General features: G+C 44.9%; 1 pseudogene; it reads left to right on the forward strand.

Moving 5' to 3' along the window:
- Positions 1–1573: 1573 nt before the first annotated feature.
- Positions 1574–13041, forward strand: LOC100987516 (importin subunit alpha-1-like; annotated as a pseudogene).
- The last annotated feature ends 271 nt before the right edge of the window (positions 13042–13312 follow it).

Consider the following 13312-nt stretch of genomic DNA (forward strand, 5'->3'; position numbering starts at 1 on the left):
CTCTATTGGATTTAAAATTTAGATCATGAGTTGTTCTTCTGATTTTGTTGAATTGTCTATCTGTGTTCTCTTATATCTCACTGAGTTTCCTTAAGGTCATTATTTTGAATTCCTTTCTAGGCATTCATTGGTTTCCTTTTCTTTGTGGTCTGTTACTAGAGAATTATTGTGTTTCTTTAGAGATGTCATGTTTCCTTGGTTTTTCATGTTTTCTGTTTTCTGTTAATATCTGACATTTGGTGGAACATTTGGTTCTTCCAATATTATGGAGTAGCTTTTGCAGGGTAAGACCTTTTTCTGTAGATGTGTCCTATAGTATTGATTGTGTAGGGTGCTTTGACTTTGATTCTGGATGGGTGTAGTAGTATAGTCTCTGTATAATTTCTTTGGCTATAATCAATGTCAGCAGTGTCTGCAAGTGCCTTAGCAGCCTAGGCTGTGGTTGTTTGTGGAAGCTTTGTTATGGCTTTGGTGGGTTTGAGAACACCAGGGAGGCCAGTCCTTGAGCCCTTGGGGGCATGCACATGCACATGGTGGTTTCCCTGTTAAAGAGGGCATGGTTACCAGTAGCAGCAGGCCCTGGGCAGACCAGTTCTTGGGCTCCTGGGGGTTATACATGGGTGCTTGGCAGCTTTGATGCTGGAGAGAGCAGGATTGGTGGCAATGGGCCTTGGGTAAATGGCTCTCAGGCTCTGGAGAGTGCATACATCAGCTCCCTCTCTCCTGAGGGCAGCCTCCTTAACTGTGCTGGACTGCCTGTTCCCCAAGAGGTAGGGTACTGTGTGGGATCTGGTGCCAGGAATATGGCTGTACTGATCATTTCAGCTGGTCTTTTGACTCTGCAGCCCTCTGGGTAAATGTGGTGGGATATCAGTGGAGCTCCAGGGATGGAGAAATGCAGAGACTATTGATCCTCAGGGCAGGATGCACTGTGGTGATGGCTCTGCTCTAAAAATTACATTGTGCTGCAGCAGCCTGGGTTCTGGGGAGTGGGGGATGATTCTGTGTGAATTTGGTCTCTGGAATAATGCAGTCTTGTGGATTCCAGGCCTCTCCTTACACTGGGCTTAAGGCCTGTGAAGGTCGGGGAGGGGGGGCTCTCGTGTAACTAAGATAGCAGACATGTGAAGTGAGAATGTGGACTGCTGGAGATTTCCTGCTTACCTTTCCCCCACACTGGGGAGTCCCTTTTGGCTCTGAGCTGATCTTGGATGGGTGCTGTACTTCCCTCTTCATGTTGCTGTCCTGAGTTTCTATCTCAAAAGGTATTTGTCACTTCCTTGCTGAATTCTGGTGTTCTTCTTTAGACATTTTATTTGACATGTGGTTATCTATTTGTATTTTCATCCTTCCTTGTGGAGGAAGTGAGTGCAGAGCACCTCAAGTAAGCAATCTTGATGACATCTCTCTGTATTTGATTTTTCAAGTTTAAGTGTGAAAGTGATATGCATTCAGTATGCTCCTCAACTTACAATGAGTTTATGACAGATGCCTTTATAAGAGTCAGGCAGAGGGAGATTAGACAAACTGAAGAGGACACATAAGGAAACATGGGGAAGAAGGTTGTGCAAAGATGGGGGCAGAAATTGAAGCTGATGCAGCTACAAGTCAAGGAATGCCAAGTGATGTCAGTAGCCACCAGAAGCTGGAAAGGCAAGGAACAGAATCTCCCTGGAGCCTCCAGAGGGAGTAAAGTTCTGCGGACACCTTGATTTTAGACTTCTGCCCTCCAGAACTGTGAGAGAATAAATTTCTGTTATTTTAAGCCACGTAGATTGTGGTAATTTATTACAGCAGCCCTAGGAAAATTATCTACACATGGGGACCAAAGAGAGACTCGACAGGGTTTTTTTCTTTTTGAGTTGTAACTAGTTCTTTCCTGCAGCATATAAAATCAAGCACATTTTATCCTGTGTAGATATCTTCCCTTCCTTCTGGCCCCAAACTGTCCTTAACTTTACAAGAGAAATTTTTTCTCCTTTTAACAAAACTATCTTGAAAACTCGCATTTCTTTTATTATAGAAAAAAAAAACAGAATAAGCATAACTTCTGCCCTTCTCAATTTGATACAAGAAATTAATATTTCTCCTATTAACATACACTTATGAACATGCACCACAGCCTTATTTTGTTAAGAGAGCATTTTTTCATCCCTGGCCTAAGTTATATTCAAACCATTTTCCTTTAACTTGCCCTTGGCAGTGAAGGAGAGGAATCTCAACCTACTCTTCTACAGGTTTTAGGAGCTTATAATCCATTACTTCCCCCCACCAGGCTGTGGGCTGCACAAGAGCCTGCTCTGTGCACTGTTAATCTTGATATCATCCAATATAGCATGTGGCATGTAGCAGATGCTCAGGAAGTGTTTCCTAATCAGGGTGACCAAATGTCCTGGTTTTCCCAGGACAGAAAGGTTTCTCAGGATGTTAGGCTCTCAGGGTTCAACTGGAACAGACTTGGGCAAACCTGACAGTTGGTAACCCCTGTTAAATGAACTGGACCCCACTGCTCTTGGTGACATCCAGGCTTAATACCAAGTTGGGAAAGTTGCCTAATATAAAGTTATGTGGTCTTTGTCCCTACTCTGCCTTCTGTCTGGGTGTCTAAGCTTCCCAGAGTTCTTCCTTCCCTGGGACTCACCTCGTTGGGCTAACATTGTTACTTGGGTGCTAATTCCGCCTAGGTCCCAGTGGCTCTCTGCTTAATGCTCCCCATGTATAATTCCATTTCTCCTGTCACTTGACTATTTTTTTCTCTGAATTATTTACTAGCTGGTTTTTCTCCTCCTGCTTCAGAAATGTTGAAGTTCTCCAGCATTCTGTCCTGATCACTTCCAAATAGCTCAGGGATGACCTCAGGACCTGAGCTTTAAAAAACCTACAGCAAAGCACCCTGGATGTTATTATTGACTCCTTTTCCATGCCCACCATTTGATTTATCCACTGATTCCCTCGTATTGAATAAATATTAAATCAATTCCCTTCTCCCCATCCTCATGGTTGTGGCCATACGCCAGGACCTTATTATTTATTGCCTTTTACTGAGATTTCCCATTTACATTCTAAACCTTTCCAATTTACCCTTTTCATTGCTTCAGAGTGATTATTCTAACATGCAAATATGACTACAATATTCCCTTGCTTAAACTATGCCAATGGCTCCCTGTGGTCCACAGAAAAAATTCTTAGACCGGCACATGAGATGCTTCCTGACCTGCCCTTGCCTAACAGTTTGGCTTCACACATCACCACTTGTCCATCTCAGACCCCACATTCTTGCCTCAATGCACTCATCCTGCTCCCTCTACAACCAGACCCTTGGACCTACATGTCCCTCCCTCTGTCTCTGTTGCCTTTCTGACCTCCTTGCCTTGGCTACCTCCTGCCAGGCCTTCAGAATTCAGCTCAGTGGTTGCTTCCATGACCCTGTTAATTTGGGGTGAGATGCTTCATCTGTTCTGTACCAGCAACGTGTGTTTACTGCTCTCAGAATAGGCACCAACCTGCTTGTCTCCCTCTCTGGGGGCTGAGCAACCTAAGTGCAGAAAAATGCTTATTCACCTTTACCTTCTTTCTTCACAGCACTTGGCGTAATGTAGGTGCCTGTACTGGGTTGAATAATGTCGCCCCAAACTTATGTCTATGCAGAACCTCAGAATGTGACCTTATTTGAAAATAGGGTTTCGAAGATATAATTAGTTAAGATCATATTGAATTAGAACAGGCCCTAAATCCAATATGACTGGTGTCCTTATTAGAAGATGAAAGGATGCAGAGGTGCAGACATACACAGGGAGAAAGCCATGTGATGTGATGGCAGAGAGGGAGATTAATGAGTCAAGGAACACGAAGGATTGCTGCACCCACCAGAAACCAGGAAGCCAGGAGAGAGGCAAGAAAGGATCCTTCCCTAGAGGTGTCAGAGGGAGCATGGCCCTTCTGACATCTTAATTTCAGACTTCTAGCCTCCAGAATAAGAAAATAAATTTCTGTTGTAAGCCACCGATTTTGTGGTACTTCATTTTGGTACTTTGTTATAGGAAACTAGTACAGTGCTCAACATATTTGGTTGACTCAGTGAATGATCCTACCCCTTTCCTACCTCCCCATAGCCATTGGGAAAGGCCTTTGTCAACTCTGGGCTAGAATGTTCTGGTAGCCTTCTGACTTGTCTCCCTGTGTTTATTAAATGGAACAGTGCCATAAGTTTATGTCTCCAATGGATTCTGTGTTTGTTAGACTGATTATCAGCTAATTTTTTTCTCATGACTCAATGACAAGGATAGCTGAATCGTGGTGCTGAAAAATGTCACCTCTGCCCTGAGTGAAGCTTTCATGCGAGGATCTACTGGGGCACCTAAAAGGACAATGATTCAGGATGTCATTGAGCTCACAGAGCAAGCCACATGCCTGTTTTTGCACCTGCTTTGCTAATAAATGAAAGTCTGTATCGCAGAATTCTATCTGACACCTGCTTTCATTACAACATGCAGAGACCTACGGCCCCAAGACCTCTTACATCTACATAGTGAATGACAAAATTGACTCAGGTCAGTTCTAACCAAGGAGGTCATGGAAAGAACTCCGGTTTCGGAACAAGACAAATTTGGGCTAAAATCCCAGCTCCACCACTGACTGCCTGAGTCACCTATGATGTTGCTTCACAGGGTGGTAACAATGATCTATGCCCGCCTCCCCAGGTTATTGCTATAATTAAGTGAGATCAAGCATGTGAAAGGCTTCAGGTGCTGTAAATGCTTGCTGCTATTCAGTAAGTTGAACACAGTCACACAGCTAAGAGGGAAGGTGCTGTCCAGGGTCTCACCCTGGGGACGAGACTCCCCTGAAACAGAGGCAATGGCCTCTAATGAGGGAACTGAACATTAATTAGGAATCCAGGATATACGACTTTATGCATTTTCACATACTTTTTTTTTTCCTTTTATTCCCATGAAAGCCTTTTACTTTAAAAAATTTTTATTCTCATTAAAAAATATAGGAAATGAGGCTCAAAGGCAGGGCACGGCTCCCTATAGCACTTGTGAGCAGTCATTCTCAACCTGGGCTGTGCATGAGGATCCCCTGGAGCTTTGAAAAATCCCCACACCCTGCCGCCTCTCTGACCAATGAAACCAGAATGTCTGATGCTGGGGCCCCGGCTTCAGAACTTCAAAAACCTCTTCAGGTGACTCCCAAATGCAGCCAAGTTTGAATATCTGTGCTCCAGAGTTCACAAATCACTTTCCCCCAGAGGAAGTGGTCTGACCGACCTTTACACCTCTATGAGGACAGCAGAGTAGATTTCATTGACCCCACTCTGATGATGGGGAAACCAAGCTCAGAGAAAATTCCAGAAAGGACTTGAACTAGAACCAGATTCCTTGATTCTTCTCCACTGCTCTATCCCTGTCCTTGGGGGAGGAGCTATGCCACATCACTGACCTCTATTTCCCTTTCAGTATCTGCACCGGAGCGAAGGCTGCCTTGGGTGTTTGGAACAGTTTACCTCTATCTAGCCATCATGGGGTTCTGATGACCCCATCCCCAGCCCCCATCACCTGGTCTCCCCTGCCCTCCCCTGTAGTTCATGGGTTCTCCACAGCCCGGAGCAGAGGCCAGGGGGTTTTCCACACAGGCTTTTCAGATCCATTTCATTCCCGCCTGTTTTTCCATCTGCCTTGTCATAGGGTGTGTGGTGCAGGCTTGTCTCTGCCAAATGCTTTAGTGGCTCTGGAATGGAGAAAGCAGCAGAAGCCCAGAGTGTTTATGCCATGGGAAAAGCTGGGCTTTTCCACAGATCATCCTTCTCCCCCGCCCCCAGGTTCTCATGCCCTACATGATTCCCAGGGGGCCACCCAGCAATTAAGATACAGTTCTGGAGAGCAGAAGGCTCTGACAGCCCCACAAATCAGCCTCCATATCCCCACCCCCAACACACACACATCCCAGTCCCTCCCAGAACAATGCTATCGAGTCATCTTGAGCAATGGCACCAGAAAATCCCAGTGTAATGAAAGAAAACAGAGGCCTGTCTTTCTGGCTGCTGGTGCGATTTCAATAGAAAGCCCTTCTTAAGCAGGAAGAAGCAATTCTTCTGCCATGTCCCTAACAAAAGCTGACCTCTTCCTTGGCGGCATTGGGTAGGCCCAGAATCAAGCTGGGGTTATTTCCCCACCATCGCCATAGTCATAGCAACAGCTTTGATTAATGCGGTGTCCCATTGGAGGGATAATGTCAGCCCTAATCAGAAACGCCTCAAGTATCTCTCTTTGCATTTTGGTAAATGGCGTAATCACATTACGGCTGGATGTGTCTGGGAGCTGATTGCTGTCGCACAAGTCTGCCTGATTTTCCAGGTTAAGGGGTGTCAGGGGGCCCGAGATGCAGCTAATTACTGTGCATTGTTAGGAGAGAGGACCAAGGCCACGGAGGCCGCCAGGAATGTTCCTGCCCTATCCTTCCTTCTAAGTCCATAGGAGCGCCCTGGGCTGATGGTCTGTTTGCAAGGATGCCTGCCTGAAGGAGATGGCTGAGAGTCAGAGAGGGGTGCTATATGCTGCTGTTAAGCATAAGGGAAGCAGAGGCATGGTTGAAAAGAACAGGCAGGTAGCTGAGCTGGGCTTGGCTGTTCCTGTCCCTTGTCCATCAAGCTCATGATGGACAGTCAGCCTCCGGTCATGCCACTGGGCTGGAAAACTGGCAGAAGGGGCCCCACTTGGGCCTGGAGATAGGAAACGGCAGGGGTGACATGCACTGCAAAGGCATGTAATGAGTGTGGACTTGACTTGTCATAATAGCATTTGGCTGTTGGCAGGTTCTGCTTTGTCTGTTGAAGCTTCCTACTTGAGGGTAGATTCTTACTGTACCCTGGGGAGACAGACTTCTCCTTCTCTCCCCTTTTACCAGCAGGGAAACCAAGGAAAGGAGAGGTGACATGTCTCATCCCTGTATTGATGCTAGGTTCCACTTCCCAAGAGACCCTTCCCACACGAAAAGCTTCCTCTCTTTGCCTTCCAGCCTAGCTGCTTTTGTTTCTGTAAATCCATAGGTGACAGTAACAATAAATCGTCACCACCTATACTGAAAGATTAAGAGGAGGACCTGAGGAAATATGCATTGAGCCCCCAGAAGCTATTTTTAGATGCTTCTGGGAGGTTTTAAAAAAGGACTCACACAGTTAACTATTTATGACTTTTTGAATGCAGGACAGAAATAGAAGGACAGCACTTAGCTTCTTCTCCAAAGCTGGGGAGTAAATTCCTCTCAGAGACCTGAAACCACTTTGGGGCCATTAAATTTACTGTCTCTTGGATGGCATTTAATATCTAGCATAACTAATATCTAGTTTTTATTTTTGGCTACAGCAATAGTTGTTCTTTTCGGTGTTGAAAATTATCTCAAGAGTAGCTGAGGAAATTGAGTCACAGAGTGAGAATTATCTCAGAGTCACACGGCTGGTCTGTGGCCAAGCCCTGGTGGAAGCAAATCTCTTGCTATTTGGGCCAAAGTTCACTGCAGAGGGTTGAACTGAATGTCCCAGGGCAGGTTTGGGTGTGGAAAGTTCTTCAGGGGATACTCAATCCAACAAACGGACAAGACGCTATGGTATCATGAATCAACCAAGCTCCATCTGCCACCTTTCCTAGGAGGCTCCAGGCCAGCTTTCCACTTGGAAGAGTCAATATTCTCCCCAAGAAGATGTTGCATTAGACATGTGAGAGGACACAGGCTCACTGCCTACCCTGAAACCTCACACGATTGTGTTGTATTATGAGCAGGACAGAATGCATTTCCAGGCCGGGTTGTACCTCAGGTCGGGGGGAAATTAGTAGGGTTTCCTCAACTGCTCTCCGAAGCTTTATGTCCTTCCCAGTAGCCAACAACTTGATCATCCCTTCCTTTAAACTTGGCCAATCAGGGACTTGGAAATCAAGGATGTAGAGCCTTAGCCCCAACAGCCAATAGCTTTAAGCTAAACAAACCCACAAGAGACTGGTATTTGCCTGAACAGAAAACCACAGAGGAATGAATTAACACCACGGTCAGAGTTTCCATCTGGGCCCTGCTGGTGCCGTCACCACAGAGGCTGCCTGTGCCGGCAGCCCCACTCCCTGCTGGCTCAGCCTAGCGCAAGTCCCTGGGCCAATCCCGACAGAAGCAGGGTGTACATGAACACTGTCTTCCTCAGCCAGGCTGTGGGGCTTCCCAAGCAGGGACTCAGCGGTCCAGCCTCTGCTACTGCCTCCTTCTGCCCCTCTGTCTATTTCTGGTGACTACCACACCCAGCACGTGGCATGCCAGGGGCCAGCCCCCCATAGCCAAGCAGCCTAATGGACTGTATGGGTCTTCTTGATGCCAACTCCCACTGGACTCTCCAGTCTGGCAGTGCGGCCATTGTATACTTGGCTGGTCTGCACCAGCACCTTGCACAGCAGCTAGCAAAACACAGCAATATTTAGTCCATATTGGGTCCATGAAAATGAAAAGGTGATATCCTATTCCTGTAGAGGGGAGTGATGACTTACTTGATTTTGCTGATGCACATCCATCTCTGTTTCAAATTGAAAGTGCAAGTTCATTGCAAACCATCTCTGGCAGAATTGTCACTTCTGAACAATCAACCACATTTGGAATTTGGCTCCATCAGACACTGCTCCCTGTCTAGTACCAGGGACTATAGTTGATTCTGTTTCTGTTGACAGCTGTCTTCTCCAGTCCTAGCTCAACTCTTATCCCTAGTCCCACATACAGTGTTCTCATTACCACCTTGCACAGCACAGTCATGCATAGTTTTACCACAGGGACACGTTCTGAGAAATGTGTCATTATGTGATTTCATTGTTGTGCAAACTTCCTAGAGTGTACTTACACAAACCTAGACGATACAGCCTACTATACACCTAGGCTACATGGTTTAGCCTAGTGCTCCTAGGCTGCAAACCTGTATAGCATGTTACTGTACTGAACACTGTAGGTAACTGTAACACAATGGTAAGTATGTATGTATCTAACTTATCTAAGCATAGAAAAGGTATAGTAAAAATGTGGTATAAAAAATAAAAAATGGTATAGCTGTATAGGGAACTTACCATAAATAAAGTTTGCAGGACTGGAAGTTGCAACTCTGGGTGAGTCAGTGGTGAGTGAGTGTGAAAGCCTAGGATATTACCATACTTTTGTTGTTGTTGTTATTGAGACAGAGTCTCACTCTGTTGCCCAGGCTGCAGTGCAGTGGCACAATCTCAGCTCACTGCAATTTTTGCCCCCTCGAGTTCAAGCGATTCTTGTGCCTCAGCCTCCTGAGTAGCCGGGACTACAGGTGTACACCACCACTCCTGGAACATTTTTGTATTTTTAGTAGAGATGGGGTTTCACCATGTTGGCCAGGCTGGTCTCGAACTTCTGGCCTCAAGTGATCCACCCACCTTGGCCTCCCAATGTGCTGGGATTATAGGCGTGAGCCAGGGTGCCCGGCTACTGTACATTTTTATATGACTGGCAGCACAGTAGATTTGTTTACAGCAACATCACCACAAACATTTGTGTAATGACATTACAACAGCTATGCCATCACTAGATAGGATTTTTTCAGCTCCATTATCATCTTATGGGACCATTGTTGTATACGTAGTCCCTCACTGACTCAAATGTCCTTATGTGACACATAACTGTAGTTGCATTTTAACTCATCTGTCTTCCCTATCAGACTGTGAGCTCCATGAAAGCAAAAACTTCTTCTGGTTTTCTCCTCATTGTATTCCCAGCACCTAGCACAGCGGCTAGCAAAACATAGCAACATTTAGTCCATATTTGATCCATGAAAATGAAAAGGTGATATCCTATTCCTGTAGAGAGGAGTGATCACTTACTTGATTTTGCTGATGCACGTCCATCTCTGTTCAAACTGAAAGAGCAAGTTCATTGCAAACCGTCTCTGGCAGAACTGTCACTTCTGAGCAAGTGTCCGTACAAAGACCTTTGCTCATTACAAAACAGCGGTCGTAATAGAAATTGGTCCCTTTGGTTTATTTTACAATTGTATTTAATTGCTCACCATTCTGCCAATTAATCAAGCCTTCAGTTGCCCTAAGTAAGGAAATTTTTTAAAGAGGTGGATTAAAGGAGAAATTGCACTTGATGGGAGAAGATGAGGCCATGGCTCTGAAATATCTTTAAGTGAGTCACAAAGTATTTTTAAACCTTAGTTTCCTCATCTGGAAACTGAGATAGTTGAACTCAGTAATCACTACTTTTCTTTCCAGGTTTATGGTCCTATTAACTTATAATTTTGTTTCACTAATGCAAGTCTCCAAGCATGCTCTTTCTGTCTTGTGTTTTGGCCAAATCAGAACCTCAGGGTTAAGCCTTTGCATGACTTTTCATATGTTGCCACCAGGTGGCAGGAGTGTGCCACAGTCCTTTGGTCTCATGCATAAAGAGCATGAGCATCAGAGGTGGACTTAGGATGGTAGCTTTCTGAGCTAGAAGGGCAGAGTCTTTGAGTTTTTGAAATAGCAAACCCTCTTGTTTATGAAAACACATTCGCTTTTATGCAAGACAACAATTTGAGGGTTAGCAATGACCATATCTAGAAATGACCAGGGACCAAGAGTTTCATGGTCCAGAATTTTAAGGACATGGTCCCCAGCCCCTGGTGGTCTTCTCACTCCCACTTTATACCTGAGTAGGTCATGGCAGCCCATCACCCCAGCAGCCACTGTGGAATTCAGTGTCCCATGAGGAACACCACGGGCTGAACCAGGGTTGATAGATTTACACTGTTTCTTTGATCCTTCCTGTCTCTTTCAGGGAAAGAGATCAGGGCTAAGCCCACCCAAATTTAGGGTCCCTAAGTCCTTTGAAAAAAAACTTTAAACTATTTGCCTAATTATAATAAAGTTTTACCTAAACACAAATTCAGCAAGAAAAATTGTCACCCCCTCTGATGGTCAGTTTTGTGTCAACTTGTCTGGGCCGTGGTGTGCCCAGATATTTGGTCAAACATTATTCAGGGTGCTTTTGTCAAGCATTATTCAGAGTGTGTTTTTGGATGAGATTAGCATTTAAATCTGTAGACTCAGTCAAGCAGATGTGGCCCTCCCTAATGTGGATGGACCTCATCCAATCAGTTGAAGGCCTGAATAGAACAAAAGGCTCTCCTTCCCCCAAGTAAAAGAGACTTCTTCCTACCTAAGTACTTTCTTCAAACTGCACAATGGCTCTGTCTGGGTCCCAAGCCTGTCAGTCTTCAGCCTAGAAGCTCACCATCAGCTATCTCGCATTGCTAGTTTGGTAACTCACCCCGCAGATCTGGAGGTTTCTCGGCCTCTACAATCACATGGCCAATTCCTTAAAATAAATCCCTTTGTGTGTGTGTGTGTGTAATATATATAAATATGTATAGTATATATAAAATACGTATATTATGTGCATATATGTATATGTAAAATATCCCATTTCTTCTGTTTCTCTGGAGAACTCTCACTAACATACTCCCTGGCTGGCCATTCATCCTTTGGCTATGCTTTCATTTCACACACGTATACTGAGAACCTATCTAGGACTAGGCCCTGTACTAGGCATCTGAAATAGAAAGGTGAAGCCAGCTGCCCGACTTAACAGATTCAGGAACAAGGGAAAAGACAGTACAGAAATGAGGTGTCACAGAATAGAAGTCAATGTGGAGCTGGGGAAAGCTAAGAATGACCAGATGCTGAAGAGGAGAAATGTAAGCTCATTTCCTGATGATGCTACTTGTCCGCTGCAGAAAAACCACAACAATCAGGGCACTGTAAATTAGTGTGTTGATGACATTGTCAAAGGCATAAATAGCAACAATGTGGAAAGTTAGCTCCAAGCTACTCAAGCTGCCAGGAAACTACTTTCTAGAGGAAAACAGCCCCGCCCCCGCCCCCCACCACCCCCCGCCCCGCAAAGACAACTTAATCTGGGCTGGTTTGATTCCAAAATTTGTGTCTTTCTTAGGCAGAACTGATTGTAGTCCCATTCAGTTTGAATCTGCCTGGATGCTCACTAACATTGCTTCTGGGAATCAGAACAAGCCAAGGTTGTGGTAGATGGAGGTGCCATCCTAGCATTCATTTCTCTGTTGGCATCTCCCCATGCTCACATCAGTGAACAAGTTGTATCGGCTCCAGGAAACATTGCAGGTGATATAGCTCAGTTTTCCGAGACTTGGTTACTAAGTACAGTGCCGTTGACCCACTGTTGGCTCTTCTTGCAGTTCCTGATATGTCATCTTTAGCATGTGGTTACTTATGTAATCTTACCTGGACACTTTCAAATCTTTGCTGCAACAAGAATCCTGCACCCCGGTTAGATGCTGTTGAGGAAATTCTTCCTATCTGAGTTCGGCTCCTGCATCATGATGATCCAGAACTATTAGCAGATGCCTGCTGGGCTATTTCCTACCTGACTGATGGTCCAAATGAATGAATTGACATCGTCATGGAAACAGGAGTTGTGCCCCAACTTGTGAAGCTTCTAGGAGCTTCTGAATTGCCAATTGTGACTCCTGCACTAAGAGCCATAGGGAATATTGTCACTGGTACAGATGAACAGACTCAGGTTGTGATCGATGCAGAGGCACTTGCTGTCTTTCCCAGCCTGCTCACCAACCCCAAAACTAACACTTGGAAGGAAGCTATGTGGACAATGTCAAACATCACAGCTGGCCGTCAGGACCAGATACAGCAAGTTGTGAATCATGGATTAGTCCTATTCCTTGCCAATGTTCTAAGTCAGATCTTAAGACACAAAAGGAAGCTGTATGGGCCGTGACCAACTATACCAGTGGCGAAACAGTTGAACAGATTGTGTAGCTCATTCATCGTGGCATAATAGAACCGTTGATGAACCTCTTAACTGTAAAGATACCAAGGTTATTCTGGTTATCCTGGATGCCATTTCAAGTATCTTTCAGGCTGCTGAGAAACTAGGTGAAACTGAGAAACTTAGTATAATGATTGAAGAATGTGGAGGCTTAGACAAAATTGAAGCTCTCCAAAATCATGAAAATGAGTGTGTAGAAGGGTTTGTTAAGCTTAATTAAGTATTTCTCTGTAGAGGAAGAGGAAGATGAAAACATGGTGCCAGAAACTACTTCTGAAGGCTATACCTTCCAAGTTCAGGATGGGACTCCTGGGAACTTTAACTTGTAGATCACATAGCTGAGGCATAAATTTGTTGTGTACTATGTTTGGTATAAGTTTGTTTCTCTACTATGTTTGTATAAGTACTGTTTCTCTACAAAGAACTCTTTTTAAATATGGTTTGGTATTGTAGCGCTTTT

The sequence above is a fragment of the Pan paniscus genome, chromosome 11 (assembly GCF_029289425.2).
Source record: "Pan paniscus chromosome 11, NHGRI_mPanPan1-v2.0_pri, whole genome shotgun sequence".
Classification (NCBI taxonomy): Eukaryota; Metazoa; Chordata; class Mammalia; order Primates; family Hominidae; genus Pan; species Pan paniscus.